The following is a 21983-nucleotide window of genomic DNA, read 5'->3' as shown; positions in this document are numbered from 1 at the left end:
TCAAGTATTTGGTCAAATGGAATTGTTATGGCCAGGAGGATAGTTCTTGGGTCTCTGCCTCTGATATTCATGCCGATAAGTTGGTTCGTGATTTTCGCCGGGCCCATCCTGATCGGCCTGGTGGTGTGGATGAGGGTTCGGTGCCCCTCCTCAAGGGGGGGGTACTGTTATGAGCTCATTTTCTGCTCCACCAGTTGAGAGTTCTCCTTCCGTTCTCCCTCTGGTGGTGACAAGAGGTAGTGAGGTTGGTTTAATTGGTAGTGATCTGCCACCTGGTGAGGAAGATAACGATTGGATCTCTGGAGTATCAGACTGGATATAAGACAGCCGATGCCCTATCCTGGTGCTGCTGATTCAGTCTGCTTCTCAGGTCTTGGACTCAGCTCTGTTCCAGTCTTCTCAAGTTGTTTGTTTTTGATAATGTTCACATTTGCTCTTGTTGGTCAATTCAGTTTTTTGTGTGGTCAGCCAGCCCGGCTGGGCTGTGCTGAATTTCCACTCTTATTTATCTGTATTTGCCAATTTGTCTCTTTTTGTCCCTTATTAGATTGGCCTCTTTTTGCTCTGTCTCAGAATATTTCAGAGTGCTGATATAGTGGGAGAGGTCTAGTGACTTCAGGGTTAATTTTGCTATCAGTTGTGTTGGACATTATTTTTGGTAGGGTTTTTGGCAGATTGCAGAGTTTCTTTCCTTTCCTGTCCTTTCTAGTTAGTTTGGCCCCATGGTTTGCTCAGCCTATTTTCCTGCCTTTGTTTGTGTTTTCATCTTGTTTCACCGTCAATACATGTGGGGGGCTGTCTTTCCTTTGGGGTCTGCTCTGGGGCAGTTAGTTTTTCTCTTTTCCTGTTTTAGGCTTATTTAGCTCTCCGGTTGTGACGAGGCATCTAGGACCACCGTAGGAACGCTCCACGACTGCTACTAGTTGCGTGGTTAGGATCAGGGGTCTGCAGTCTGCATAGTTACCAACCTCTTTGGTTTTCTGAGACTTAGCATGTGTTGTTTTTTATTTCCTCCTCGGTGACCCATTCATAACAGGTATCATTTTTGGGCACGTGACATTTCTTGATCACTTTTTATTCCAATATTTGTGAGTGTTTACACCGTTCCGTGTGTGGTAAAATTGATAAAGCGGTTTTATTCTTCAAGTCAGTATGATTACAGCGATACCTCATTTATGTAGTTTTTTTATGTTTTGGCGCTTTTATGCAATAAAAACAATTTTATATAATAAATAATTATTTTTGCATCGCTTTATTCTGCGAGCTATAACTTTATTTTTTTGCTGATGATGCTGTGTAGTGGCTCGTTTTTTGCGGGACAAGATGACGGTTTCAGCGGTACCATGGTTATTTATATCCGTCTTTTTGATCGCGCTATTGCACTTTAAGTTTGGTGGTATGATGATAAAGCATTGTTTTTTGCTTTGTTTTTTTTATTTTTTAAGGGGTTCACTAAAGGGGTTAACTAGTGGGACAGTTTTATAGGGCGAGTCGTTGCGGACACGGTGATACTAAATATGTGTACTTTTATTTTTTTTTCATTTCCAAAAAATGAATTTATTAGGGAACATTTTTTAAAATTTTCTTTAGCGATTTAAATTATTGTTAGTATTAGAGTTGAGCGACTTTTGGTTTTTTAGGGTCGCGTTTCGTTTCGTGAAACCCGACTTTTCCAAAAGTCGGGTCGAGCAAGATCGTCCGATTATAGGGAAAAGTCGGGGTCGTCCCGAAACACGAAACCCAATGTAAGTCAATGGGGAATAAAAGTCGGCAGTGAGAGGAGGACAGGAAACACACCAACAGTGCCCATTTGAATGCCAAAAGCATCAATTCTTCTTACTTAAGCTTGTCAACCTTAATTAACTTCATAATACAAGTTACGCACTGAAAAATGGGGGTTATTTGGCTAAAGTTGTGGGGGGGAGGGCTGGCTGCAGGTTTTCATGTGCCCTGGGCGAAAGAGCGCCCCTTTAACACATACCACAACTCATCATGCTCCGATACGGCAGAGAAATAGCGGTATAGTACAATGAAAAATACTTCACTTTTTACATCTCATGACAAGGCCCATCTATTTCTCCATACAGAATCATTGGTCCCATATAATGTTTGAAACAGTATATGATGAGCTCCACATAATGCTACAGTATATGTTGGTCCCCATGGATGAAGCTCCACTGTCTTATGGGCCCAAATAATGCTCCAAACATAATGGGCCCCATTTCTAATGCTCTAGTGTATAATGGGCCCTGTAAATGCTGCTCCAGTGTCTGATGTCCACCTTTGGAATGTTCCAGTGTATGGTGGGCCCCATCTGTCATTCTCCAGAGTATAGTGCTCCCCAAAAATTGCTGTCCCAACATTGAAAACAATCAAATAAGTCTCCTCGCTAGGGAATCCCTGTACTAGTCTGGACTCCTCGTCGTTCCCATCTTCCATCTCACTGCACAGTATTTCAACCTTGCAAGTGCTGTGATCCTGAGCAAGCAGGGGGGGCCCACTCGTTGGCGACGGCACTGGCACAGGGCCCCTGATAGTACGGTGGTGTGTCTGATGGCGGGTGGGCCGAACCTGCACTTTCATCTGCAGCTTCCTCTTTGTCACCGTGTAAGATGGAACTGTATATGGGAAGGGTAACCTGAGTTTCATCAGGGCCAGATTCAGGCCGTGTAGCGTGCGAAGGGAATGTAGTGGTCTGGGTCAATGTACCAGCAGATTCATCGAGCAGTGGCTGGGCATCAGTGCACTTGTGTCGCCCCCAGGAGTACGGTCGCCACAGTGGCATTACCTTCCTCCTAGGGAGTGTGATGTCATGCTTGGGAGCAACGAAGGATCTCTCTAGCAGGTTAACTGATTGGGCGGCATTATTCCCATGAGTCATGACCCTCCAAACAGCGTTCATGAAGGCAAAGTGTTTGTTTTACGTGGGCAGTATGGTTGCAAAGCTGAACCTTAAAGGAATGTCCAGAAGGGCACCACCAGGAGTGGAGCCTACGGTTTAATTCGACTCCACCTGGGAAACCTCAACCATGCAAGCTACAGAACAGATGCACACATTGCAAGCTTAATTCCGTTAACGAACGAGACTCCGTCATGCCCCGCGGTCCGAGTCTGGCTTACTAGAGGGACACGTGAGGCTCTGGCACATGAGATTGGCCAATAACTGGTGTGTCATGCCCTTACATGTCCGTGGCTGCATGTGCGCTACACTGAGAAGGCCAGCGTTTGTCGCTTACAGGTGCAGATAACCCGCTGAACAACGTTAGTGATGGGGATCTGTGATTACAATTATTACCCGCGAACGATGATTTCCCAGTAAGTGCAGGTCAACCGCAGTTCCGGAATTAGGCCTAACCGTCATTCCTGAAAAAATGAAAAACTTACGTGTGCAAACCACAGGTGCTGTAGCTTGCTTAACAGCTCGCCATCTGTTCTCAGGCCCAGTATGGATTACACGTGATTGCACAAAGGTGAGAAAGGGTACCGTATCCCCGGATAACATGTATGGATAGCATAGTGTACACATTCAAAATATATGTCTATACATCAGGAGGCAGGCTCAGATGGTGTCAGGCCCAGTATGGATTGCACGTGATTGCACAAAGGTGAGAAAGGGTTCCGTATCCCCAGATAACATGTATGGATAGCGTACACATTCAAAATATATGTCTATACATCAGGAGGCAGGCTCAGACGGTGTCAGGCCCAGTATGGATTGCACGTGATTGCACAAAAGTGAGAAAGGGTTCCGTATCCCCAGATAACATGTATGGATAGCGTACACATTCAAAATATATGTCTATACATCAGGAGGCAGGCTCAGACGGTGTCAGGCCCAGTATGGATTGCACGTGATTGCACAAAGGTGAGAAAGGGTTCCGTATCCCCAGATAACATGTATGGATAGCGTACACATTCAAAATATATGTCTATACATCAGGAGGCAGGCTCAGACGGTGTCAGGCCCAGTATGGATTTGACGGCCCAGACTACACAGCGGAGGAGCAGGGAGAGGTAAAGATTGCAAATGCTGGGGCCCTGCCCAAGCAAGGGGGGCCCACTCGTGGGCGTCGGTACTGGCACTGGGCCCCTCATAGTACGGCGGTGTGTCTGACGGTGGGTGTGCACCACCACCGTCAGAGACACTTGATTGCACTATGAGGGACCCAGTGCCAGTGCCCGCGCCCAAGAGTCGGCCTACCCACCTGTCCAGGGCAACGGCACTCTCACGGTGTCGTGCGCTAGGTGGTGACCCCGGCCATGGGGGGGGAGGCAGCACAGTTAGGGAGTTTTAGAAAGTGGCATATGTTGATGTTGGACATTCAGCTGATGCCAAAGGTGAAATAGGTCAAGTCCCAGGAAGAGGTGGACCAAAGCAAGCCATTTTTCTGTCACCCTATGTGTCATCAGGGGAAGGTGGGACAAAATCCTTGGAAACCCATGCGTGGTTCATTTTAATGAAGGTTAGATCATCCACATTTTGGGTTGACAGACGGGTCCTTTTTTCTGTCAGGATTGATCCAGCTGCACTGAAGACTCTTTCCGATAGCACACTTGCAGCTGGGCAAGCGAGCTCCTGTAAGGCATATTGTGCCAATTCAGGCCAGGTGTCCAGTTTAGCGGCCCAATAGTCAAAGGGGAATGACCTGTGTGGGAGAACATCGATATGGGAGGAAAAGTAGTTTGTAACCATAGTTGACAACTGCTGTCTCCTGTCACTTTCCATCGATGCAGTATTACCAGTTGTAGAGCGGTACTTGAAAAATCAGTCCACAACATTGTCATGAAACCCCTGTCTCCAACGCCACTTCTGCTGTGTGCACCACGAACACCTCTGCCAAGCTGACCCCGGCCCGTACGGCTCGTGTGAGAACCATCACCGCTGCTGTGTGCTGGGAATGCCTCAAGCAACCAATTTACCAGAGTTGCTTGTTTATTAGCCAATATTGGGTCAAGGTTCTCCTGTGGCATGATGTTTTGTAATTTGCCATTATAGCGTGGATCCAGGATGCTGGCCAACCAGTAGTCATCATCGTTCATCATTTTTGCAATGCGGGGGTCCCTTTTTAGGATCTGCAATGCATAATCTGACATTTGGGCCAATGTTCCCGGTGTCAGTGATGCACTGCGAGTACTGGTTGGAGGAGCACTTTCTGGCAAATCCACATCCCTACAGTCACGCACAAACCCTGTACCAGACCTTGCCACGCCAACATTTTCACTTGCCCCACGAGATGCATCCTCCTCCCCTAAGTAATCATCCCCATCATCCTCCTCCTCCTCTTCTTCCTCCACCTCGTCCAGGAGAGGTCCCTGAGCAGACAATGGCTGAATGTCATCAAGGATTCCCTCCTCCTCTTCCTCCTCATCAACATTGGCTGCAGAAGCCTGCTCCTTAAGGTGCGTCAAAGTTTGCATGAGCAGACGCATAAGTGGGATGCTCATGCTTAGGATGGCGTCGTCTGCGCTTACCAGCCGTGTGCATTCCTCAAAACACTGAAGGACTTTACAGAGGTCTTTCAGCTTCGACCACTGCACACCGGTCAACTCCATGTCTGCTCTCAAAGTGCCTGGCCGTGTATCCTCCCACAAATGCATTATGGCCTGCCTCTGCTCGCACAGCCGCTCCACCATGTGCAGGGTGGAGTTCCACCTTGTTGCAATGTCGATAATGAGGCGGTGGTTGGGAAGGTGGAGCAATCGCTGCAGCTTCTGCATACGAACGGAGTGTACAGGCGACCGGCGGAAGTGCGCGCACAGTCTTCGCACCTTCTGGAGCAGGGTTGTTAACCCCGGATAATTTTTGAGGAAGCACTGCACCACCAGGTTCAAGGTGTGAGCCAAGCAAGGTATGTGGCTGAGTTTTGAAAGGGCTATGGCTGCCACAAAATTACGGCCGTTATCACTAACTACCTTGCCTGCCTCAAGATGTACACTGCCCAGCCATGACTCAGTTTGTCGCTGAAAGTACTCGGCCAGCACCTCGGCGGTGTGTCTGTCGCCCAAACACATCATCTGCAACACAGCCTGCTGACGCTTTCCACTAGCTGCTCGATAGGGGGACACCTCGTGTGCAACAGTGGCAGCTGCAGATGGAGTGCTCGTACGACTGCGCTCTGTGGACGAGCTTTCGCTTCTGGAGGAGGAGGAGGGTCGAACGCCTACAGCCAACTGTTTACTATACCGTGAGCTAGGCAGCACTGTCCCACCACCGCTGTCCCCTGTGGACCCTGCATCCACCACATTAACCCAGTGCGCAGTGATGGACACGTAACGGCCCTGGCCATGGAGACTGGACCATGCATCAGTTGTGAGGTGCACCTTTCCGCTCACTGACTGCTTGAGTGCATGGACAATGCAGTCTTTCACATGATGGTGGAGGGCTGGGATGGCTTTGCGAGAGAAGAAGTGGCGACTGGGTAGGTCATAGCGTGGTACTGCATAGGCCATGAGTTCGCGGAAAGCTGCGCTTTCCACCAACCGAAAGGGCATCATCTCAAACGAGATTAGTTTGGCAATGTGGGCGTTCAAACCCAGTGTACGCGGATGAGAGACTGAGTACTTTCTTGACCTACTCATAGTGTCTGGGAGGGTGAGCCGGACTTGAGAGCTGCATATGGTAGAAGTAGCGGTGGACAGGGCGGACTGAGAGAGGGTTGATGATGGTGATGGAGTTGGTGTTCTTTCTGATGGCCTAGAATCAGTCTTTCGTTGATATAACAGTGGGATTCCCTGACTGCTGTGGCCTTGCAACGACACCTCAACATTTGCTGCTGTGCTAACCGGTGGGCTTACAGTGGGGGAAACAATGTAGCGTTGCTGACTACCTTCGTTGTGATCAGTTGCACATGTGGCACTTGAGGTTTGGTGTTGTGTCCACGCTTGCAAGTGCATGCTGGTTAAATGTCTAAGCATGCAACTGGTATTCAAATTTTTCAGATTTTTCCCTCGGCTAAAGGTCTTTGCGCACTTCTTACAGATAACCTTGGCCTGATCATGAGGATTTTGTTCAAAAAAGTGCCACACTGCACTCTTCCTACTTTGGCAGACATTTTGCGGCCTAGCACGCTGTGATGTTTTCACCCTCTGGACAAGCTGTCCAGCAACTCTTTTGATTTTTGGAACCTGTCTTTGGAGTGCTCCGGGCCTGTCGGATAACAGCTGTTGCGATGTCGATGTCTGCTGTGGATGCTCCTCATCTGAGCTATTGGAAGCAGCACCCTCTTCCCCCAATGGATGCCAATCTGGGTCAACAACTGGGTCATCCATCACCTCCTCTTCAATGTCATGTGCACCTTCCTCTGTGTCACCGTGTATGGTGGTATAGTGTGCGGGAAGGGGCACCTGAGTCTCATCAGGGTCGGAATCTGGCTCTGTACACTGCGAGGACAATGTAGTGCTCTGAGTGAATGTACCAGCAGAATCATCCATCAGCGGCTGTGCATCAGTGCACTCCATGTCAGATTCATCTTGGCCTGGGTAATTCACCATTTCACTTGATAATCCAGGCATGGTATGTGAAAACAGCTCCATGGAGTAATCAGTAGTATGGCCTGCGTCATCCTTCAATCTTGGTTGGGGTGAAGGACACAAGGAAAGGTGTGGTTCATGAACATGAGCCTCCAATGACGACTCAGTGCTTTTACTTTTTACAACTGAAGAAGAGGAGGCGATAGAGCTGGAGGCTGAGTCAGCAATGTAAGACAAAACTTTTTCCTGATGCTCTGGTTTTAAAAGCGGTTTGCCAACTCCTAGAAAACTAAGCCTTGGAAGCCTTATGGAGCCAGACGATGATGCAGGCTCAACACCTCCTGCATTCGGTCCTATTTTGCTCTTGCCACTACCATCAGATCCACCACCAACACCATCATTACCAGCTGGCAACCCCCGCCCAATTCCACGGCCTCTTCCACCAGCCTTCCTCATTTTTGGTAGAAATGTAGACAAAATCCAACAAACTATATAGTAATGTAAAACAAGGTACAAGCTGTCTATAGGACAGGGGAGATTTTGAATTTCTTCTCACACTAGTGGACACTGGACACTTTTGGATTGTGTGAGGCCCAATGAATATCTGAGCGCTATGTGACAGGCTCGATGGCACTGCTGTGACCAAAGTAACTAGAGGATAAGTGAGATTTTGAATTTCTTCTCACACTAGTGGACACTGGACACTTTTGGATTGTGTGAGGCCCAATGAATATCTGAGCGCTATGTGACAGGCTCGATGGCACTGCTGTGACCAAAGTGACTAGAGGATAAGTGAGATTTTGAATTTCTTCTCACACTAGTGGACACTGGACACTTTTGGATTGTGTGAGGCCCAATGAATATCTGAGCGCTATGTGACAGGCTCGATGGCACTGCTGTGACCAAAGTGACTAGAGGATAAGTGAGATTTTGAATTTCTTCTCACACTTGTGGACACTGGACACTTTTGGATTGTGTGAGGCCCAATGAATATCTGAGCGCTATGTGACAGGCTCGATGGCATTGCTGTGACCAAAGTGACTAGAGGATAAGTGAGATTTTGAATTTCTTCTCACACTAGTGGACACTGGACACTTTTGGATTGTGTGAGGCCCAATGAATATCTGAGCGCTATGTGACAGGCTCGATGGCACTGCTGTGACCAAAGTGACTAGAGGATAAGTGAGATTTTGAATTTCTTCTCACACTAGTGGACACTGGACACTTTTGGATTGTGTGAGGCCCAATGAATATCTGAGCGCTATGTGACAGGCTCGATGGCACAGCTGTGACCAAAGTGACTAGAGGATAAGGGAGATTTTGAATTTCTGCAGACACTTGTGGACACTGGACACTTTTGGATTGTGTGAGGCCCACTGATATCTGAGCGCTATGTGACAGGCTCGATGGCACAGCTGTGACAAAAGTGACTAGAGGATAAGGGAGATTGGATTGCTTTTAAAATAGCAGTTTGCAGAGCAGTGGATAAACAGCAATGCCAGCCTGTCAGGAAGCCTTAAAAGGCAGCCCAACAACCAACACCACTGATACACCACAATATAGCCTCCCCTTGCACTGCACACACAGTGACTGGTGTGTTGTGCAGGCCAAATCGCTAGCAGCAGAAGCAGTTTTTTTGTCTTCTTCCCTGCCTAACGCTCTACCTACAGAATCAGCAGCAACCTCTCCCTATACTGAGATCGGCAGAAGTAAGATGGCGGTCGGCGTGCACGCCCTTTTATACCCCCTGTGACGCCCACCAAAGCAAGCCAATCACTTGCATGCCCTTCGGAAAGATGGTGGTGACCCGTGCCTATGTCATCACGTTGCCCACAGTGTCCGTGGATCCTGATTGGCTGAAAAAGAGCGCAAAACAAACTTTTGAAACGCGACTTTGGCGCGTAAGTCGCCGACCTCGTGGCCGACCTCATCCTAGGGTCGGGTTTCGTTTCATGAAACCCGACTTTGCCAAAAGTCGGCGACTTTTGAAATTTTTCGACCCGTTTCGCTCAACTCTAGTTATTATTATTATTATTTTTTTTTTTATTTTATTGTCCCGGGGGGGAACACCACTGTGATGTGTCAGATCGCTGATCTGACAGTTTGGACAGCACTCTGTCAGATCAGCGATCTGACAGGCACCTGCAGCAGGCTTCCTCATGCCTGCTCTCTGCAGGCACTGAGGAAGCCGCCTCCCTGGAGGCTCTCGCCGCCATCTTGGATCCAGGGGCCTGCAGGGAAGGAGGCCCCCAGAGCAGTGCAGCACATCGCGCTGCGGGTCTCAGGGAAGCACGGAGGGAGCCCCCTCCCTGCCGATGCTTCCCTAATCCCCTGGTACACTCCGATCATGTTTGATCGCAGTGTGCCAGGGGTTAACGTGCCGGGGGCGGGCCGTGACCGCCCCTGACACATAGTGACGGGTGTCGGCTGTGATAATCAGCTGACACCCAGCCGCGATCAGCGGCGCCCCCCCCCGCCGGGAGCGCCGCTGATCACTGAGACGTACTATCCCATCCCTGGTCATAGGGGCCTGGGTACCGTGGACGGGATAGTACATCTTGTCAGAAAGGGGTTAATGTTATTTAGAAATTAATAATATTTTTTTAAAAATGGACTGAGAATGATCATTGTATTTCAGCTCATGATCTTAAACAAAGGTGGCGGTCTGTAAGGGATCAATTCCAAAAATTCCACAGCAAATATAACAAGAGTGGCTCATCACCACCGAAAACAAAGTTCTCATTATATGAAGAGATGCTGTTTCTGTTACCTCCGCAATGTCTTTCTTGTTAAGTTTTTAAAACTAATGATAAATTATTATTTAACCCCTTCATGACCCAGCCTATTTTGACCTTAATGACCTGGCCATTTTTTGCAATTCTGACCAGTGTCCCTTTATGAGGTAATAACTCTGGAACGCTTCAACGCATCCCAGCGATTCTGAGATATTTTTTTCGTGACATATTGGCCTTCATGTTAGTGGTAAATTTAGGTCGATAATTTTTGCGTTTGTGAAAAAATCAGAAATTTGGTGAAAATTTTGAAAATTTCGCAATTTTCAAATTTTGAATTGTTATTCTGTTAAACCAGAGAGTTATGTGACACAAAATAGTTACTAAATAAGATTTCCCACATGTCTACTTTACATCAGCGCAATTTTGGAACAAATTTTTTTTTTTTTTAGGAAGTTATAAGGGTTAAAAGTTGACCAGCGATTTCTCATTTTTACAACAAAATTTACAAAACCATTTTTTTTAGGGACCACCTCACATTTGAAGTCACTTTGAGGGGTCTATATGGCAGAAAATACCCAAAAGTGACACCATTCTAAATATTGCACCCCTCAAGCTACTCAAAACTACATTCTAGAAGATTATTAACTCTTCAGGTGCTTCACAGGAACTAAGGCAACGTGGAATGAAAAAAATGTACATTTTAATTTTTCCAACACATATTTTCTTTTAGCATCATTTTTTTCATTTTCACATGGGCAACAGGATAAAATGGATCCTAAAATTGGTTGGGCAATTTCTCCTGAGTACAACGATACCTCATATGTGGTCATATACCACTGTTTGAGCGTACGGCAGGGCTCAGAAGGGAAGGAGCACATTTGACTTGTTGAATGGAAAATATGCTGGAATATTTAGAGCTTGCCATGTCGCGTTTGGAGAGTCCCTGTGTGCCTAAACACTGGAGCTTCCCCACAAGTGACCCCATTTTGGAAACTAGACCCCCCAAGGAACTTATCTAGATGCATAGTGATCACTTTGAACCCCCAGGTGCTTCACAAATTGATCCGTAAAAAAAAAAGTACTTTTTTTTCACAAAAATTTTCTTTTAGCCTGTTTTTTCATTTTCACATGGGCAACAGGATAAAATTGATCCTAAAATTTGTTGGGCAATTTCTCCTGAGCACACCAATACGTCATATGTGGTCATAAACCCAGTGGCGTAGCGTGGGGGGGGCGGTCCGCCCCAGGCGGCACTTGTGTGGGGGCGGCGCAGCAGCAATTCGTCTCCTCTGTGGGAGAAGCGCGGAGGCACAGTGCAGCTGCTGAGATCACTGGAGACATTCAGACTAGAGCAGCGGATCAAGTGCACTGTCCTGTAATCGATTGCCGAGCACCTGGAGCTGCCAGCCTGTATTTATTGGCCGTGTGTCTGGGGAGGCAGCTGCTGCCTGCTTCATCCGTTTCTCTGGGTTTGACTAGCTGTTCCTGGCTAACCCCTGCCTGGCTCTGTGCAGATCATGGAGGAAGTGGGAGCTGGATTACCCTCAGCTGCAGCACAACTGCCCTAGTGCCCAAAGCAGCTGCAGAGCACCAGAGGCGGCAGCAGCCACGTCCCCAGGGATGGCAGTGTGGCCCCGCATGCCCTGCTAAGGTAATGGCAGCTGTGCGCTCCGTGCTGCTGCAGGTGATGGAGGAGGGATGGGAGGGGGGCACAAACTTGTTATTGCCTGGCACTGTGTCACTGCGCTGCCGACTTGTTGATTGCAGGAGGGGAGGGAGCTGTCACCCTGCCTGTCACAGTGCTGTCACCCTGCCCCTACCTGTCACACTGCTGTCACCCTGCCTGTCAGTGCTGTCACCCTGCCCCTACCTGTCACCCTGCCCGTGACAGTGCTGTTACCCTGTCCCTGCCTGTCACAGTGCTAGCACCCTGCCCCTGACTGTCACACTGCTGTCACCCTACCTGCCCCTGCCTGTCACCCTGCCCCTACCTGTCACTGCGCTGTCACCCTGCCCCTACCTGTCACCCTGCCTGTCACAGCACTGTCTCCCTGCCTGTCATAGCATTGTCACAGCGCTGTCACCCTGCCCTGGCTGTCACTGCACTGTCACTCTACCCCTGCCTGTCATCCTGGCTGTCAACCTACCTGTCATAGCATTGTCACCCTGCCCCTGGCTGTCATAGTGCTGTCACCCTGCCTGGTCTCATGGTTGTTATACCTGTCTGCCGCTTCTCTCCCTCCCTTCCTGTCCTCCTTGTCTTGCCTATCTGCATGTCACCCCACTGTCCAAATGCTTATCCTGCCTTATCTGCCTGTCACTCTTCTGTCCACCTGCTGAATTTTTTTCTGCTACCTGCTTCTCTACTTTTCACTGTAGCTGTTACCTGTCCTGTCTGTCATCCTGCTGTGCACCTGTTTATCCTGATTCTGCTGCCAGTCCTACTACATTTCATCCAATTACCAGTGCCTACCCTGTCTATCCTCCTGCCTGCTTGTTCTGACTGCCTGTCACTCTGCTGTTCACTTGCTTATCTTTGTTCTGTTATTTCTACTTTTACAATGTCAGTGCACAACATATCTGCCTGTTTGTCACTGGTGTCTGTCTGCCTGTTACTTGTACTGTCTTACCGAGTTTTCACCTTAAGAGGGGCAAGCCCCTTACATATGTAGCGCTCACTAATATCCTAATTAGGCAAGAAGACTACTAGGTCTTTATATCGGTAAAACAATTTATAGTTTGTTAATATAATAGTCCAATATATATGTATTATAGGCACATGAAGTATAGCAGCACTAGTCTAACATCACATGATCATCATCATCATCTATAACATAGAGAAAGTCATCATCTATAACATAGAGAAAGTAAGCATCTATATATATTACCAGATATTGCAGCATCACTCCTCCATTGGGGGACTCAACAGGGAGGAGGAAATATCCAGCAGCACATCATCACAGAAGTTATGCATCCATAAAATCTCCTGGAATGTCCCTGCTCACCAGTGAGAACCCCCTTGTTACATGCTGTTTACGATCAGATATCAGTTCAGTCATGCGCAGTACACTTTTTGTAAGTAATACTCATATAACATGTTTACGTTTGACGCCTGCATGATTAATTCTTGAGTTCATAATCAGCTCATGTCATACAGGCACTGTATAGTTGTCTCCCACCGAAACCTCCATGCTCTTATCAGGTCATGTAGCGGTCAAGCCTTTCAGCTATCTGCTTGGCGCCTGCGTGGTTAATTATTGAGCTTGTAATCAGCTCATGTCATACAGGCACTGTATAACTGTCTCCCACCGAAACCCCCATGCTTTTATCAGGTCATGTAGCGGTCAACCACTTCAGCCATCTTAAACTGTGCTGAATTAAATGCAAAAAGGAATAATAAGACCCGTGATCACCTAATCTGGAATCTGGACACCTATCTTCTTCATGCACACACCATACATATCACATAGGTATCACAATCGGTCCTTGATCACGGGAATTATTTTCCACTTCTATAGGTCACCATCAGCACTTTTTGTTTCCTACAGAAGACTTTGTATGCCATGTAGCAATTCCATATGGATAGAAGCATTACTACAATGACAAGCACCAACACAGGGTGAATGATCCAATTTAACATCTTTTGAGCTGAAGGGGAATGACCCATGAAAATATCATACCAATGATGAGAAGTGGCATCAGCAATTACAGAACCTATTTTAACAATTTTTCCCGCTAGTATAGTGGTACTAATTATATGCTATTGTATAGTCCTATTTAGTATTTTAATCATTTCAGAACCTTCTTTAGATTTTTCTATGATATCCCGAAGTTTGGTCATATTCAGCTCCCAGTTGTTTATCTGCAGCACGGCAGGTTGCCATTGTATGTTTTCCCGCACCACTCGATCAGGAGTAAGAAGAAAAGTTTGATTTTCCCACTCTAAAGCTGAAACATTTTGCAGACATCCAACATAAGGAACTTTCATACCTGGGACCACAGGAACATCCGTTATTACACAAACTTCCTGTGGACCAATTTCCACCAACATTTTATATGATGTTGGGAGAATGGTAAATTCACAAACATTCACAGTTCCTTGTAATAAGCACGGTTCATATATAGCAGAATGCAATCTACAAATTTTACCTTCTAAAGTGTTTTCACAAACTTAAATCATGCGTACGATTATTATTATCAATATATATAGACCATTCATTTTAGGCATCCATAGCCATTGGTCCCCTGGAGGTCCTAACAGCAACGGTAAAATAACATATATACACATTATTTGTTGATTTGTTACATTATACAGACTTAATATACCTTGGCATACTGTATCATTGCAGACCATTTTGGGAGCCTCAATTTTTAACCATGAAACTCCAGGGATCGTATTATTAAACACGGTCCTCCATACCCACTCATTTCCTGTCATAAGCCGGGTCTGCATTGTTGCCTTTTGTTGCATTTGATAAATGGCTTGCATGGTACACATGGTTCAATTAAAAACGGCACTAATATTTGATCCTTTTTTCAAAGCAAAAGAATTCGTAGCATTTTGCATTTTTAACAAAAATGTATCTATTTGTAGGGCCTGTTTCCAAGGGTACCATATTGTAGGCATCCACTTCCCCTGTACAGTTAAAACATCTTGTATATCTCTACCTGCATTACTCATACGATTAGCTAATGTTTCTATATCAAAGGAATTCAAAGTTCCAGTAACCACTCCCACCCCTCCTAATAGTGTGTCATACCACGCTCTTCTTTGTCTAATAGGACAAAGAATGTTAGGCGGAAAAGTTACTATAGCAGTCACTACAGTTTTTTGTGATTGGATTCCAGTCGTTAAACAAGATGAGGGGATCTTCTTCATATGTTCCGAATCGCTTTTAAAGACGGTGCTTTGATATACCCTCAACCATCTACTCCAAGCCGAAGCCCGCAAATTTGGAGTTCCACAACATAGTCCAGAACCATTATAGTCACCCGTGACATTATCACACCGTGGCAATGTCTTCCCCACCAGGAATTCCACCTTTCTATCCGTAGCATTAGCACAAATTATTATCATAGTGTGGTTTAAAGGAAATATAAAAATTGTCTTATTCTCCCCTTTGTCTGTATAATTTATCCAGACAGAAACATTAAGCCTCCCATAACCAATATCTCTCTCTATTTTTTCTTCCCAACAAATTATTTCCTCTTCCGATTCAATAATCACTTGTCCTGTTCCGTTAGTCACGATAGTATCAGGCCAATAATAGTACGCCGCCTCTCGTTGATTCGGATCTTCCAATGGTGGTCCATACATCCAACTCTGATCTGTTTGATTCAAAGTTAAGTTTACTCGGAAGACTGGTTGTGAGAAGTTATAATTTACTCCCCACGTGCCACAGCTTTCTTTGGGTATTTCTTTGGGTAATGTTCTATTGTACGCATTCCAGTCCCCTGGTTTAGGATGAGGCCACACTTGTTCTGTGGTAAGTTGCGTTCCAGGTGTCCATCCTTCAACCTTGGCCAAATATCCACTTCCAAGGATTCCACATATTCCCAGAAATATATTGGTCACATCTGATGATCCAAATCCTTTGTCTTTGCCCTTCAAAAATGGCTAGTGTTCATCTGCTCATCCATTGAGCCAAGTAAAGCCATAGATTCTGTTTGGTTTTCAGAAATCCACACTTTCCATAGCTGGCATCTGTCTGAAGATTGCTTGGTTCTTGAAAGCAGTCGCACAAGATGAAAGCAATAATACAACACTTACAGATCAGATTTTGATCTAAAGGGAAAACAAAAAACATTATTATCTGAGATCACATTGACTGCTACTTCAGAAATGACCTGAGCAGATTCAGGACACCGAATTGATTCCACCAAATTTTAGAAGTCCACTGGCTGAGCTATTCTAGCTTCTCTCTGTATTATTGACATGTCACTTTACTCAATATTCATACATTTCTCCTGGATAAATCAAATCTATCACGTTACCTCTATTCATTGAAATGTCAAACATAACTGTTCAAGATGCAACTTACAAACGGATTTTACCAATCTATTATGTTCCTAATTGAAAATAAAGATTAAAAACATACATAAAACTAAAGCACAACTTTTAGCTAAATACAGTCCAATTCATCACAATGGGATGATTACTTATTTAATTGTTTGCAAACAATAATTTTAACCTTTACCTTTGAGCTCATTAGTCTACCCCATGTCTTATATACATCTAAATACATTGAATCCGATTCCTCTGAAAAACTGGTTTGTCCAGTCTGAAAGAAAAAAAAAAAAAACACAGAAAGGTTAGAACACTATCTTAAAAGGATAACACAGGAATGATTACTGGTGACCAAGGTAAAATAATCCAGCCCCATAGACAGAACACAGGAATAGTAGCACCGTCTTTTTGGGGTCTACAATATGACAAGTTCTGCTCTTTCCCAGTCTCACTCTTATCCACCATTGGGATCTGCATTTCTTGCGACTTTTGTGCAGTTGTAGCAAAGTCGGCTTTTTTACAGGAGTCGGTAAATTCAGTATCGTAGATGGCAAGTCCTTCCTTATTCTCAATGCCATCAATATTCTGGTGCAGTGAATGGCTCTCTGGTTTGGTATTACAATAACGTCTAATGTGGCCCATCTTCCCACATTTAGAGCAATACCTAGGCCTGTAAACAGCAGACACATTCTCGAATACTTCATCCTGCTCTTTTGACTTAAGGCACCACTCAGTTAATAGTTTTACAAATCTTTCATATGAACTGGTATTTCTTAGAGACACTCTTGTGGCATAATCTACATTACAATGATTTGCCATTGAAAATAGAAAACTAGGATCATTCTGAGACATATCTGGATGATTGCAAACATTTCTGTACAATGCCAAATAATTACTACAGAACAATATGGGATCATCAGATCGCCTGAATCTGAACATTGCCGGGGCCTTGCCACCCCTAGTATTTCTTCTACTTAAGGTAGATTGCAACTCAGATCTATTAGACACACTGCAATCTTCTACCTCATTCTGGTTTTGCTCCCCTGTAGCTGTCTCTACAACCTGGATCTGGCAATACGATGAGCTTTTAATTGGTTAAGAAGAGGATCCATTTCCACCTCCCCATCAAAATGATCATCCCCCTGTTCATGGCTGGTGACAGTTTCGGACTCATGTGCATCACTATCCCACAAATCTGGGTTCCTCTGCATCTCTGCTCTGGCTATGGCCAGAGCTTTCTTCCTTTTCACCTTCCCCCTCTTCTTTCTGCACTTATACTGATTTACACATACAACAGTCTGTCCTGCATCATGCTGAGTTCCAACACATGTGTCCATTACCAACTTATTCTGACCCTGTGCTGCCACCAATGCATTCTGGGCCTCACATAGCTGTATTTTCAATTCCTGCACTTTAGTTAACATTCTTTGCAGGATTCAGCCACACTTACCAAGAGCACATAATTCTTTCCCTTTTTCTACTTTTACTTCCTGCAAGCATTCTGCTACCTCAGCAGGCTCTTCATCTTGCCAATATTTGTCCCAATGTTCACTTGAACCAACACTGCGCGACCACATAGTCGCCAACATATCATATGGGGTTTGGGTTTCCTCCCACCCTGGAGTCTCAACAGACTCACTTACAACCTCTTTTTGTTCTATTTCTGACAACTTTCTTTGCATATGGGTGTTTTGCTCATGCATATCTCGGTATACACTGAGTAAAATCCACATACGCCGTCCTAAAGACTCTACATCACCCCTGAGTACTTCAACAACATCAGGGGTTAACTGCATCACCTGCCTTTGCAGGGAAAGCCTCGAGTAACTAAACAACATCGAGGGGTTAACTGCATCACCTGCCTTAGCAGGGATCCCCATGAGTACTTCAACAACATCATGGGTTGACTGCATCACCTGCCTTTGCAGGGAAAGCCTTGAGTAACTAAACAACATCAAGGGGTTAACTGCATCACCTGCCTTAGCAGGGATCCCCATGAGTACTTCAACAACATCAGTGGGTTCACTACCTTTAAGCTTACTAGACCACTGTTCCGCTAGTCCAGAACTGCTCAATTCATGTGCCAATATATTATACGGTGCCTCAGTCCAACCGGGCACATCCACAACATCCTCCTGCTTTTCCTTTCGTTTCTTAAACATTTTAGAGGGAAAAAAAAAAAGATCCTGCCGACTACGCCAATTTATGTCTTACCGAGTTTTCACCTTAAGAGGGGCAAGTCCCTTACGTACGTAGCGCTCACTAATATCCTAATTAGGCAAGAAGACTACTAGGTCTTTATATCGGTAAAACAATTTATAGTTTGTTAATATAATAGTCCAATATATATGTATTATAGGCACATGAAGTATAGCAGCACTAGTCTAACATCACATGATCATCATCATCATCATCTATAACATAGAGAAAGTAAGCATCTATATATATTACCAGATATTGCAGCATCACTCCTCCATCGGGGGTCTCGACTGGGAGGAGGAAATATCCAGCAGCACATCATCACAGAAGTTATGCGTCCATAAAATCTCCTGGAATGTCCCTGCTCACCAGTGAGAACCCCCTTGTTATATGCTGTTTACGATCAGATATCAGTTCAGTCATGCGCAGTACACTTTTTGTAAGTAATACTCATATAACATGTTTACGTTTGACGCCTGCATGATTAATTCTTGAGTTCATAATCAGCTCATGTCATACAGGCACTGTATAGTTGTCTCCCACCGAAACCTCCATGCTCTTATCAGGTCATGTAGCGGTCAACCCTTTCAGCTATCTGCTTGGCGCCTGCGTAGTTAATTCTTGAGCTTGTAATCAGCTCATGTCATACAGGCACTGTATAGTTGTCTCCCACCGAAACCCCCATGCTTTTATCAGGTCATGTAGCGGTCAACCACTTCAGCCATCTTAAACTGTGCTGAATTAAATGCAAAAAGGAATAATAAGACCCGTGATCACCTAATCTGGACACCTATCTTCTTCATGCACACACCATACATATCACATAGGTATCACATGTACCTGTGTTTTTTTTTTCTTTTTAATTCTGCTACCTGCTTTTCTACATTTCACTGGTGCCTGAGTCTTTTCTGCCTGCCTGTCCTGCTGCTGTCCATCTGATAATCCTGCTTATTTTGCTGCTCGTCCTTCTACTTTTCATCCTGCCTGTCACCAGTGCCTGCTCCCCCATTTGCCTGCCTGTCACCAGTGCCATGGTCCCCCATTTTCCTGCTTGTCACCAGTGCCCGCTCCCCCATTTGCCTGCCTGTCACCAGTGCCTGCCCCTATGTTAAGCTACACATGTGTACATCTGGTGTTATATGCAGCCATTGTCAGTCAGTGACTGTAATAATGCTTCAGCACACATGAAGGTAGAGAGGGGGGAGTCTTTGTGTCTGAAATGTTGTGGTGCATAAACTTACTGGTGATGTATCTAGATCACAATCAGTCTTGACTACCATTTTTTTTTTTTTTGCTCACACAATAAGGGCTTGTTCAGACAGGCATATAATTGGGCAGTGTGCTGTCGGTGTGTGCCATGGACCATACATGGGCTCCTCGGATGCTTCCGGATTATCAACGACCAAAGGGGCAGCAAATTTTTCGACCGCCCCGGACGCCACAAACAGTTGCTACGCCACTGCATAAACCACTGTTTGGGCGCACGGCAGGGCTCAGAAGGGAAGGAGCGCCATTTGACTTTTTGAATGGAAAATTAGCTCCAATCGTTATCGGACACCATGTCACGTTTGGAGAGCCCCTGTGAGCCTAAACATTGGAGCTCCCCCACAAGTGACCCTGTTAAATATTAATAATCCGTTAATTTCTGATAACACTCAGTTCTGTACATTGCTTTAGCTGACATTACATAGGCTATTTTTGTAAGGTTAGCTCATGGAAAAGGACAACTCCATATGTGGAGACCACATGCTTTGAAAGATGTATATTTAAGGTGGGGGCTTATTCTAGGGGTCGCTCTTGCTCCCTCCCCATCATGAGACACAGACGCGAGGAAGTCATCTCTGCACGGACATAGCATTGAATGGACAGCTGGTATGTAACTTGACTACAGCAGAAGCTCTTAACAGAGACAGACGCCATGTGGGATCCCAGAGAAGGATGGATACATGTTGCTTTGCTATGAACTAATGGACAATCTCTCACCTATTTTTATGTTTTTCTGTAATAATCTTTTCTTTGATGGAAGAATCCAAATAAACCACTACATTTTTTTCATAAGAACATTTGTATTGTCATATCGCATCTGGTAACAAGTCCTGAGTATTTTACAATAATATGCATTTTTTACAGGCCCCATTTTGGAAACTAAACCCCTTAAGGAACTTATCAAGATGTGTAGTGAGCACTTTGAACCCCCAAGTGCTTCACAAAAGTTTATAACGTAGAGCAGTGAAAATAAAAAATCATTTTTTTTCCTCAAAAATGATTTTTTAGCACGCTATTTTTTATTTTTACAAGGGTAACAGGAGAAATTGGACCCCAAAAGTTGTTGTCCAGTTTGTCCTGAGTACGCTGGTACCCCATATGTGAGGGGGAACCACTGTTTGGGCGCACGGCAGGGCTCAGAAGGGAAGGAGCACCATTTGACTTTTTGAAATGAAAATTAGCTCCAATCATTAGCTGACACCATGTCGTGTTTGGAGATCCCCTGTGTGCCTAAACTTTGGAGCTCCCCCACAAATGACCCCATTTTGGAAACTAGACCCCCTAAGGAACTTATCTAGATGCATAGTGAGCACTTTGAACCCCCAGGTGTTTCACAGAACTTTATAACGCAGAGCCATGAAAATAAAAATATTTTTTTTCCTAAAAAAAATATTTTTTAGTCCGCAATTTTTATTTTCACAAGGGTACAGGAGAAATTGGACCCCAAAAGTTGTTGTACAGTTTGTCCTGAGTATGCTGGTACCCCATATGTGGGGGGGGAACCACTGTTTGGGCACACGTCGGGGCTCAGCAGGGAAGTAGTGACATTTTGAAATTCTGACTTTGATGGCATGGTCTGCGGGCGTCATGTTACATTTGCAGAGCCCCTGTGTGCCTAAACAGTAGAAACCCCCCACATGTGACCTCATTTTGGAAACTAGACCCCCCAAGGAACTTATCTAGATATGTGGTGAGCACCTTGAACCCCCAAGTGCTTCACAGAAGTTTATAACGCAGAGCCGTGAAAATAAAAAATCTTTTTTTTTTCCTAAAAAAAAAACTTTTAGCCCGCAATTTTTTTTTTCACAAGGGTAACAGGATAAATTCAACCCCAAAGGTTGTCGTCCAGTTTGTCCTGAGCACGCTGATACCCCATATGTGGGGGAGATCACTGTATGGGCACACATCAGGGCTCGGAAGGGAAGTAGTGACATTTTGAAATGCTCACTTTGATGGAATGGTCTGCGGGCATTATGTTACATTTGCAGAGCCCTTGATGTACCTAAACTGTGGAAACACCCCACAAGTGACCCCTTTTTGGAAACTAGACCCCATAAGGAACTTGCCTAGATGTGTGGTGAGCACCTTGAACCCCCAAGTGCTTCACAGAAGATTATAATGCAGAGCCATGAAAATAAAAAATCATTTTTTTTCCTCAAAAAATGATATTTAGCTCGCAATTTTTTATTTTCACAAGGTTAACAGGAGAAATTGGACCCCAAAAGTTGTTGTCCAGTTTGTCCTGAGTACGCTGGTACCCCATATGTGGGGAGGAACCATTGTTTGGGCACACGGCAGGGCTCAGA

General features: G+C 45.3%; 1 long non-coding RNA gene across 1 annotated transcript in view; it reads right to left on the bottom strand.

The window, feature by feature from the left end:
- Nucleotides 1-12395: 12395 nt before the first annotated feature.
- LOC141101572 (uncharacterized) overlaps nt 12396-21983 on the bottom strand; it is a 29735-nt gene continuing 20147 nt past the window's right edge. Inside the window, exons 3-4 of the long non-coding RNA XR_012234998.1 lie at nt 16403-16486; nt 12396-15990 (exon numbers count right to left, since the gene is read on the bottom strand). This is a non-coding gene — a long non-coding RNA (uncharacterized lncRNA). The remainder of the gene's footprint in view (nt 15991-16402; nt 16487-21983) is intronic.

This window comes from Dendrobates tinctorius, unplaced genomic scaffold (genome assembly GCF_039654945.1).
Source record: "Dendrobates tinctorius isolate UK_male_01 unplaced genomic scaffold, ASM3965494v1 ptg000011l, whole genome shotgun sequence".
Taxonomy (NCBI): Eukaryota; Metazoa; Chordata; class Amphibia; order Anura; family Dendrobatidae; genus Dendrobates; species Dendrobates tinctorius.
The sequence above is the reverse complement of the archived record's forward strand: the minus strand, read 5'-3'. Positions and strand labels throughout refer to the sequence as shown.